The 10961-nt window shown below is 38.3% G+C and overlaps 1 pseudogene; it reads left to right on the forward strand.

Annotated features, from left to right (window-relative positions):
• Positions 1 to 3356: 3356 nt before the first annotated feature.
• On the forward strand, positions 3357 to 10345 carry LOC118348313 (annotated as a pseudogene).
• Positions 10346 to 10961: the final 616 nt, after the last annotated feature.

Raw genomic sequence — 10961 nt, forward strand, 5'->3', positions numbered from 1 at the left:
AAAATCCACTATTAGGTAGCTAGCTAGGTAGAAAAGAAATCATGGTTCATGTACATGATTTCTTTTCCTCTTTTGGTTTTCAATTGTATTAATAGGTTTTACATAATTTCTACCAAGAAATTGTGAGTTTTATGCTTTAAAAAAATTATATGAAGTAGAAGGCAGTGTACTCCACTGCAGATTTCCTATTAATTGCCCCATTATTTGTTCATGTACACCATTTGTTTTTATATTAATAGCAGTGTTTTCATTTTATGGATATTTCTTTTGTGCAGCGAATGTAGAAGGCAGTGTAAAAATTTGCGGCGATAACCCTATTCCAGACATTTTCATCGATCTTTGCCCCTCAATATACAAGTCATCGCAAATCATCAACGATCGATATCTCAAAGTTGCGGATGAACACCACCCAAGCAAGCATATTTTTTATATTTGTTTATACTTGTATCACTTGGATTGTGGATGTTTGATCTGTACTTTAAAGTTGTAAGAGACATGCATTAGCTGCTCCCATTTGTAAGACTTTATTGCCTTCCATTAAAGCACCATATGCCAGTTTATAGTAACCTTAAAGGGTATGATGTATTGATGATGTATTGGATGAGAATTTGAATTTATATTAATGTACAACATTTTATGCATACAAGACTTGGATTAAAGTACTATTTGGTAATGTTGTGAATTAGTTGGAGCAGGGAATTAGGTACCCACTACAAATTTTGCATTCTGTACGTATACTGCATAATATAGGATCAAAAAACTATTTGCGGCGATTTAAAATTCGCCGCTATTGACCTAATCAAATGTTTTTGCGGCGAAAAAACAAGGACGCCAAAGCAATCAGACCAGCGTGTCCCTTTTTGCGGCGATTAAAACTTCGTTGCCGAAAAAATAATATTCATTTGCGGCGAACATAATTGGACGCCAAAAACAAAGTCATATAACGAGGTTTTTTGCGGCGCCTTAAAGTCGCCGCAAATAAGCTTGGGGCCGCGATTTGCGGCGAAAAAAGTCGCCGCAAATAAGCTTGGGGCCACGATTTGCAGCGTTAAGAAAATCGCTGCAATAAAATATGCTCTATTTACGGCGATTGTTTGGATATTTGCAACAATCTAAAGTGCTGCAAATACTTTTTCGCAGCGATAGAAGAGCGAAATATCATCATTATTTGCGGCGAAATTAAGTATATTTGCGGGGGAAACAATCGCTGCAAATAAAAATTGGTCGCGACGAATTTTTCATTTCGCTGGCGAATTTTTTAAAAGGCGCAACAACTACGACGGACAGCCGACGCAGTACAAATCGCTGCAAATACTTATTTGCAGCGATTTTGTGCATTATTAGCAGCGAGTTTAGGCGCTGGGAAAGGCGATGTTTCTTGTAGTGAGAAATGACGATTGCAAAAGGAACATCGCGTGAGAGGAAGTGTCTGTTGCAGCAGAATGCATCTCTCGATTGCCTCATCGAGAAACCGAGAGTGACCTTGGCATTGCCTTTGAGCTCTTCTCGTGAACTGCTAGAGGGATCTTCAACACGTAGATAGCTTGTAAAATTTTGTGGACGGATTCAAATTTTATTTATGATTTGAGTTAATGTATCAATCGGTTTTCTAATTTGATGTTTACATAAATAGGATATTTTATACATTCAAATCCTTTGTCGAATTTCAAGAATTGATTCTTATGGACTAAGGCCCCGACTGTTTAGATAGTAAAAGTGTTTCATTTTATCTCAATGATCTCATCTCATCATTACAACTTTCTCAAATTTTCATACAAAATATAATAAATAATTCAACTTTTTCAAATCTAAAAATAATAATAATATTAAAAAATAATATTCTAACAATATTTTATTCAACTTTCATATAAAATTATCTCATCTCATCTCACTATCCAAACCGCATCGAAATGGATTTGTTTTTTCCTTTTTTTTTTTTTCAAGAAACGTTTTTTGATAAACAACATTGTATTATTCCAAAGATTCTATAAAAGAGGAAGAATACAAGGAGAAATTTCCTCCGGTACAATGAGAGAATTATGTAAATCCAGAACATCTTTTCCAAGAGCATGCACAATTCTATTGTTGTTCCTATCAGTATGTTGCACTGCCCAAGTATCAAGATGTTGAATCCATGCCCTCAGGAGCCAACAATGACTGCTCAGCGCTTAACCCTCAACAAGTAACTGCAAATGTAGTTACACATTGAATGCAAATAAATGCATTCATACATTGAGGCGCCTATAAATTGAAGCTCCAGGCGAGAGCTTCAGATACACCCAATAAGAAAAGAAAAGAGAGAGAACCGGGAGAGCTCTGAGAGAAAAGAAGAGAGTTGAGTTGAGTAGAGTGTGATCCTCCTCCTCTGTAATATTTTCTTGTGTTCCACTGTTTATTAGTAAAGCTCCTTTCTGTCGATGTAGGCAGCTGCCGAACCACGTTAAATTCTTGGTGTCATTGAATGCATGAGTGTACTTTTCCGCTGTGTTGATTTCCCCAACACAAGATTAGCCAGTAAAGATCTTGAATCTGCCAATATCATATTAGTGCTAGTTCCCATCTCTTCAGAACTTTTGAGCCCCTGAACTACTTGCAAAGAATCTCCTTCCAAAATAATATTTCTAAAGCCCAAGTCACAAAATAAAATGGCCTGGAAAGCAGCTATTGCCTCTGCTCGTAAAGGGTCAGGGAACAAGTCCCTTGTCATTCTAAGTGTGGCCTTGACATTGCCCTCCTAGTCATGAATAAAAGCTCCTATCCCCACCACAGCTAACAACTCATGGCTTTCTCCTTCGGGCCGATTTGCATTTGGGGTTTATAAACAAGGCATTGATCGCTTCGCGGTTGGAATTTGGTTGGTCCATAGAGACACTACATGAAGATGCTTACTGGAGCTCACAAACTGCCGGTCCCATCCGTCCTAATGTTTACCTTTATCCCAATAATAAAGGTGAGGATTATATTCAGATGCTTATCCTCGACGACAATGGTTCACAGGTAGTTTCTCGATGATATCCAGGTAGCACCAACTGACATAGCAGCAATACTAATACCATTTACCGTGCAACCCTTGGTTCCGATGGAGTTTTCCAGCTTTATTCTTACCTCTATGATGAAAGTGGCAACTTCATTAACACATCCACGTTATGGGGAGTGCCAGAGAACCAATGTGCGTGAAAGGCTTCTGTGGTGTCAACAGCTATTGCACATTCAATTACTACAAACCATACTGTGTTTGTCATCCTGGGACCAATTTCTTAGACCTGAATGACAAATCTCTTGGCAGCCAGAGAAACTTCTAGGAAGCAGGTTGTAGAGGTGGAAAAGATAATTCAGACTTTTATAGCATCGAGACCATGGATAGAATGGATCTTCCTTATGTTAAGGCATCGATGTCAGAGGAAGAATGTCACCAGTCTTGTTTGGAAGACTGCAACTGTGGGGCAACACTCTTTGACGATGGGTCTTGTATGAAATAGGCTCTTCCACTGAGATATGTAAGAAGAGACACAAAAAAGGGGTCCAAGGCATGCTTGAAAAATTGTATGAGAAGCATCGATGATGAAGAAAAACAGGCTAATCTCCCAAACAAGAAACTCGTTGTCCCACTCAAAAAGACAACAATGATGAAGATTCTTCTTTTAGCCTTTTGTTTTTCTGTATTCTCAGGCATTGCCCTTGCAATCTCTGGCCTCTTCATTTTCAAAAGTAGATTTTTAAGGTACAAAAGGTTGTTAGAGAATGGAAACTTGGGGCTGACAGAGGAGGTCACCCTAAGATTGTTTTCATATAATGAGCTCAAAAGAGCAACAGATGGTTTCAAAGAAGAGATAGGAAATGGCCCGTTTGGTGCAGTTTACAAAAGGGCTCTATACAAAGGCAAAAGACTTGTTGCAGTAAAGAGATTGGAGAAGCTAATTGAAGAAGGTGAAAAGGAGTTCAAAGCATAAACACGAGCAATTGGGGGAACCCACCATAAGAACTTGGTACGTTTGCTGCGTTACTGTGCTGAGGACTCTAGAAGGCTTCTGGTTTATGAATAAATGAGTAATGGCTCCCTTGCAAATCTTCTCTTTAGAGCACAGCAACGTCCATATTGGAATGAGAGAGTACAAATTGCGCAGGATGTTGCAAAAGGGATCCTCTACCTTCATGAAGAGTGTGATGCTTCAATTATTCATTGTGACATAAAGCCTCAAAACATTTTAATGGACGAGTTTTGGACCATGAAAATATCTGACTTTGGATTGGCAAAGCTTTTAATGCCAGACCAGACAAGGACCTTCACGGGTGTCAGATGGACAAGAGGGTACTTGGCACCAGAATGGCAGGGGAACATAACAGAATGAAGTAAAATAGGATTTGACAAGATACCAATCCAGAAGTATACTGATATATTTATAGAAGTACAAATGAGGAGGATCGGATAAGTTACAATACATTTGAATTTCAAATAAAGATACAACTAATGGATAAGCCATAACTAATAGATAAGCCAGTGTTATCGACTTTGCTGATCTTCTTTGAGTAAATCTGGTTTTACATTTGAATTGGAGATAGGATCATTATCTTGAACAGAGTCCTGTGTAGATACACTAACAGCCCCCCTCAAGCTGATGGGAGGAGCAACAACCATTAGCTTGGACTTCAAACTAGAGAATTGAGTAGAACTAAGTCCTTTAGTCAAAATATCAGCAATTTGATCATCAGAGGAGATATATTTAAGCATGATATCACCATTCAACACCTTTTATCAGATGTGCTTAGTCTGAGCATGAAAGACCGGATTGGAAGCAAGAACAAGAGCATTAACATTATCACACCATAGAGTAGGGACTCATGTAAGTGGGAGCTTAAGCTCTTTAAAAAGCATACGAAGCCAAAAAAGTTCAGCAGTTGTGAGTGGAAGGGAATGATATTCACCTTCTGTTGATGATCGAGAAACAACTGATTGTTTCTTTGAACTCCATGAAATGAGGCAAGGGCCAAGAAAACTGGCCAGACCAGAGGTTGATGGACGATCATCGGGGCTGCCCACCCAATCAGAGTCACAGTAACCTGATAATCACAGTGAGCCTTTTGTATAAATTAAACCATGATCAATGGAACCCTTTAAATGCCTGAGAACTCGTTTAGCTGCAGCCCAGTGAGCTGTTGTAGGATCATGCATATGTTGACAAAGTTGGTTGACATCAAAGGTTATCTCAGGGCAAGTGATAGTACAATATTGAAGAGCACCAACAACTTGTCAATACTCAGTAGGATCTGACAATGATGTGCCATCATACTTGGATAACTTAGAACCAAAAGCACATGGAGACTTTGCTGGTTTGGCATCAAACATTTGAGTTCGATTCAAAAGATCATAGATGTACTTGGTTTGACATAGATGAATAGTAGAGCAGGTCCGAGTGGCTTGAATGCCAAGAAAAAAACTAAGACTACCCAAGTCTCTCAATGGAAACTCATGTTGAAGCTGCTTGATCAAGGATGTTATATAGCCAGGATGTGTTCCAAAGATGAGAATATCATCCACATAAATCAAGATATAAAGTGTAACATGATTGTGATGATAAAGAAATTTTGAAGTGTCTACCAAAGATGCTGTAAAACCAAGCTCAAGCAGAAAAGTTGATAGAAGTATAAACCCAGCTCGTGGAGCTGGTTTAAGACCATAAAGAGCCTTCTGTAGCTTGTAAACATAATCAAGAAAGGATTTTCCAACAAACCCTAGGGGCTGCTCCATTTATACAACTTCTCCAAGAAGACCATGCAGAAATGCATTAGAGATGTCCAGCTGATGAATTGGCCAATCAAAATGAACTGTTAAGCTAAGCAACACATGAATTGTAGAAGGCTTAATAACAGGACTAAAAGTCTCATTATAATCGATACCACTCTGTTGTTCAAACCCCTTAGCAACCAACCTAGCCTTGAACCTGTCAATAGAGCCATCCTGCTTCTGTTTTATTTTAAACACCCACTTACTTCGAATAACATTGTGGTTTAATGGTCGTGGACACAGAGTCCAGGTGTTATTGAGCTGCAAAGCTGAAAATTCTTGACTCATAGCATCCCTCCATCATGAATCACGAATAACTTTAGTGTAACAAGATGGTTCAACCTCTTGGAGAATAGTATGAAAGGAATGCAAAGGATGGCATGTAGAGGAGAAAAACTTATAATCAGATAATTGTTTAGGATGCAAGGAACCAGTTTTCGATCTAGTTTGCATGGAATGAGAGGATTGAGGTAGAGGTGGGGGAGAAGGTGAAAAATCTGGTATAGATTCAGGTGAAGACTCTGCTAAAGGTGCAAAAACTAATTGAGAGCTATGGTTGAGATCTGTGATAATAGGAGAGGCTAGTATGGAAGGTTCTGAAAAGGAGGATGGTGTGGAATGAGAATTCAAGTCAATAGGAGAGTTATGAGAATGGTCTGAATGTGAAGATGCATTGTTAGATATAGGAAAAGGCATACTTATAGGAAGTGTGAATGGAGTATCAGCCGATGTCCAACACATAATATTATTTTGTTTAGTTATTATTTTGTTTCATGTTATATTCTTGCATCTCACATTCTCAGTACGTAGTAGTGCATTATTATCAGTTAGAGGCGTAGAAGTGGATTCCATCGTGGACTCTGATCTTCGGCCCCCACCCACGTGGAGATTCTCCTTGCAACATACGATGGAGATTGCCCTGAGGCCGATATCTTTCCCTTTTACGTGATGATCACAATGGTCATGCCTTAGAGGAAAAGGTATAATTAATGGATCTAATAGTTTTGAACGGAAGTGGGTCAATATATTTGCATGTGCGGCTTGCTTAGTTGGGGCTAGTAAGTATACAAAGTGCATGCTTTCGGTGCTTTGGAAAAAAATCTCAAAAGAGTTGAGGGGTGAATTGGAAGATCATCTAAGAGTACAAAGTGCATGATTTCTGTCCATGAGCCTCTCATTGATGACCTTGGCTAGTTACATTTAAGAGTACGAGAGGCTGAATTGGAAGATCATCTATCTGCTGCCCGTTTACATTAATGCTATCCATTTTAAATTGTTTACAACAACTGCTTAGAAAAAACAGCATCGCTTTTCATATTTTACCTGGTATTGATCTGGTTATAACTTATTATATATATCAATTCACTCAACCAAGTTAAGTTGTAATTACAACAGCTACTAATACATATAATTTCTATTTGGATTTGTGTTCTGTAAATGAGTGGTTTTGACGCTGTACTTCAAGTTGATGCTCTTGGATTTTAAAAGCAAGGTATTAACCAGTTTACCTTAGTATTTCTTTACCTGCTTTTTGTGCTATTAAGTCACCCAAATAAACAATGTTGCAACAACCAGTAGGCACTATCAGTTATTCGAGTAAACCAAGATACACGTTAATCAAGCAGTGCCAGCTTGATTTAGTCAGCATAAAAGCTTGAAAACATGTACTTCAAATCATCTGCAAAACTTGCCCTTAAAAACTCCCCGTAGTGACTCAAAGCTGTTGCACGCGGCCGGCGAGGATCGACATGCATGAAAGTCTAGAATAACGTCACAGATTATAATGACAAAAAAAAAAAAATCTTTCATTGAAAATGTAGATGATAGATGGATAAGTTTGTTTGAAATGAGGTAGTTCTTTGCTTGAAAATCTACATGATCGGTATGCCACGACGGCATCCCATCTCATCCCATCTATGAAAAGTAGTCCTTAACAAATATGTTGGAAATTTTTTTCAATATAATTATATATTATATTTATTATTAATAATTATTTGAGATTTATTTTGAAAGTTATGAATTATTTAAAGGAGAGAATTTATCGAACGTTTATAAAATTATACCTAGGGTTATAATATTTCGGGTCGAGATGCATAACATAAGGGTTGATTCAAAGGGAAGGGGTTCGAATCAGCCCTATGCCAATATAGCAAAATGAAAGATCGTAGCTTTTCGTTGGGCATCCTTTTGTCATCTATTCAAAATCTCAAAATTCAAAATTCAAAATTCAAAATCTCAAAAGCAAAATTCCAAATTCCAAATTCTCTCCCTCAAAAGTTTTCCATTTCTTCAAAACTAATTATTAGAATCTACTTATTGTCAAGAGAATAGATTTCAATTTCATGATTGAATAGTAAAATTCGATGGTATTCTAGTCTAATTTCATTTATACATAACTCAATTAGACAAACATGCTTGTACTCGGCTTTGTTATATCTTTGTTGCCAATTCGCTAGTAACTTATGTGCACACCGTTACTAGGGGGACCAATATTAATTTAAGAAAGAGTTTGGCTATTATGCCGCCCCACTCTTGCCACTGGAAGTACCACCTAGTGGTTTTTTTTTTTTTTTTCTTTTTTTTTCACATTTTTTTAATATATTTAAATATTTTTAAAAAATAAAAAATATATATTAATACATTTAAAATTACTTACTTAATTACTAAGAAAAAAAAATAAAAAAAATTTGACCAGCGGTCAACTAGGGCGGTACACTTGAGTGGGCAGAATCATTTTTTCCTTTAACAAAAGTGACACTGAAACGCATATCGGAACAAACTATTTTCATTCACTATTTTCTTCTTTTATATCCCTCTTTGTACCAACATACAATACATTAAGAAAGGAAAACATCTATTAAGCAATGAGCATACAGATAGTTGTAACAATGGTTAGAGAGAAACAAAGCATACTGGATGCACCAATTACAAGTCTTTTGACGGCCAGAACCTTCGGGCCATTACATATTGCCCGGTTGCCCCTCTATAGACAAGCCCAAATCCCCCTTTTTCGGGCACTTCCTGGAAATCATCGGCTACTTGTTTTCTGGATAACAAATGACTACTCGTTGTTTTGATTTTGTATTCGACGACACCTCAAACAAATCTCAAGTTCTCCATAACTAAATGATTTTGGAGCAACATTCTCACTCAAGGCAAATTGTTCCTTGTTTGTCAGATATGTTTTGGAATATCAAAGAGCGTTAGATATGTTTCTATATAGCCAAACACGATATTTGTAAACTACAATTCCAGGAACTACCAAGATAATGCATGCAAATGAAAGCAATGAAACGCCAATAATCAGAATGTCCACTCGATTCTTCTTTTTGCTCTCTTTCGGCACTCCTGGATCCGGAGAGATTGGAGACGTACCTACCTTGATGAGGGCTACGCTTGAGTCACTCAGATTTCTTCTTACAAACTTCAAAGGAAGCCTTTGTTTTCTGCAATCCCCGTCTTTGTACAGCGCAGCTTCACAGTTACAGTCCCCCAAACATGCTCCTCCACAGGCGTCTTGGGTTGAAGATTTTAGGATAGAATAGCTATCATTTTGCCATTCGGTACGAAGCTCTGTTTCCATGGTATATCCAGTAACTGCTTCGTTGCTTTTGCAACTTTTAGAATCGAAATTTCTTTCACAGCCTGAAGCCCAACTGTCTTTGTTAACACGTTTGAATCCGGGTAGACATTCGCAACCAGCATCTTGATCGCAAAATGCATTGATGCCACAGAGACCCTTAGGGTCACACTTGTCTTTCGGATTTGACCATGTGACATTCCAAACACCATTCTGATCCATGTTGTGCGAGTAATGCCGCAAGATCCCGTCAGGGTCGAGTGTCAAACGGTAGATTACACCTTTTGTTGTATCTCCCGTTGTAAAGTTCATTATTGATATGCCGGTGCCATTGAGCAAGTAGAGGTGACCATCAGCATCAAAATTCAGTGAAACATCAGGTCTGTTATGAGACCAAAAGAGATGGAACCCTAATTTAGGGTTGGGTGTCTGAATGGGTGCATGGGCCGGGTTGTGGCTTACGGGCCTATTGTGGGCCTGAGGCCTTAGTATTAATTTGAGTGGGTATTGTTAGTTAAAGTCCAGTAGGGTGAGTCAAGGGCCACGAGCCACGTTGTTTCAGGTTTATTTTCTGTTGTTGAATTAGTCCGTTCAGTTGAAGTTGTTCCTGTTTTGAGTCCGTGGTTTAGTGGATCTGTTGGGATTTGTTTTGGGTTAGTTTTCATATCTGTTTAAGTCATGTAAAATGCTATTTATATGGCTGTTATCAATGCATGAGGATATGAATTTTCCAGATACATAGTGTTTACAATATTGGAGGCCAGGCACCTCGAATCGCCTACTAATTTCCAGAATTACAAACATCGATTATCACTCCATACATAACAGTGGTATCAGCAGCCGCGTTCCTGCACCATGGCTGAGGGTACACGCCAAGCTCAATTATCGGAAGCAGTATCTTTGCTCTCAACTGAAGCAGGGTACCTGCGGGAAGAACAAACCAAACAAAAAGGTATGCTAGAAGCAGTGTTACAGCAGCTTAACAACTTGGCAGCAAGCTATGACCAATTAGCTCTACGGATTACTAATCAGAACTCGGGAGTTGGGCCATCCAATGCTAAAGGTCAGTTTAATAATCCATTATTTGAAGGAACTGGAGGAATACATGCTAGGTCTATAAGATTAGATTTTCCTAAATTTGATGGGGTAGAACCTATGGAATGGATTCTTAAGGCTGAACAGTTTTTTGAATATTTCAATACACCTGAAGACCAAAAAATTCAGATTGCCTTCTTTCACATGGAAGGCAAAGCTTTGTCTTGGTTTTCTTGGCTAAGGGATTCGGATACTTTGGGAAATTGGGAGGAGTTTACTACAGCACTTAGGGTGAGATTTGGACCTTCAATATTTGAGGATCCAATTGGGGCTTTTACAAAGCTGAGACAAACCTCTACGGTAGAAGAATACCAAACTGAGTTTGAGATTTTATCAAATAAAATTAAAGGACTTACGGAGGAATTTCGTATTAGTACCTTTATTAGTGGTCTAAGGGATGATCTTAAAATTATGGTGACTATGCTTAAGCCCAATACTATTTCAGCTGCATTTGGGTTAGCAAAGTTACAAGAGGAGGAAGTAGCTAGAAGAAGCAGGACAGCC

The sequence above is a fragment of the Juglans regia genome, chromosome 1 (assembly GCF_001411555.2).
Source record: "Juglans regia cultivar Chandler chromosome 1, Walnut 2.0, whole genome shotgun sequence".
In the NCBI taxonomy this organism is placed as follows: Eukaryota; Viridiplantae; Streptophyta; class Magnoliopsida; order Fagales; family Juglandaceae; genus Juglans; species Juglans regia.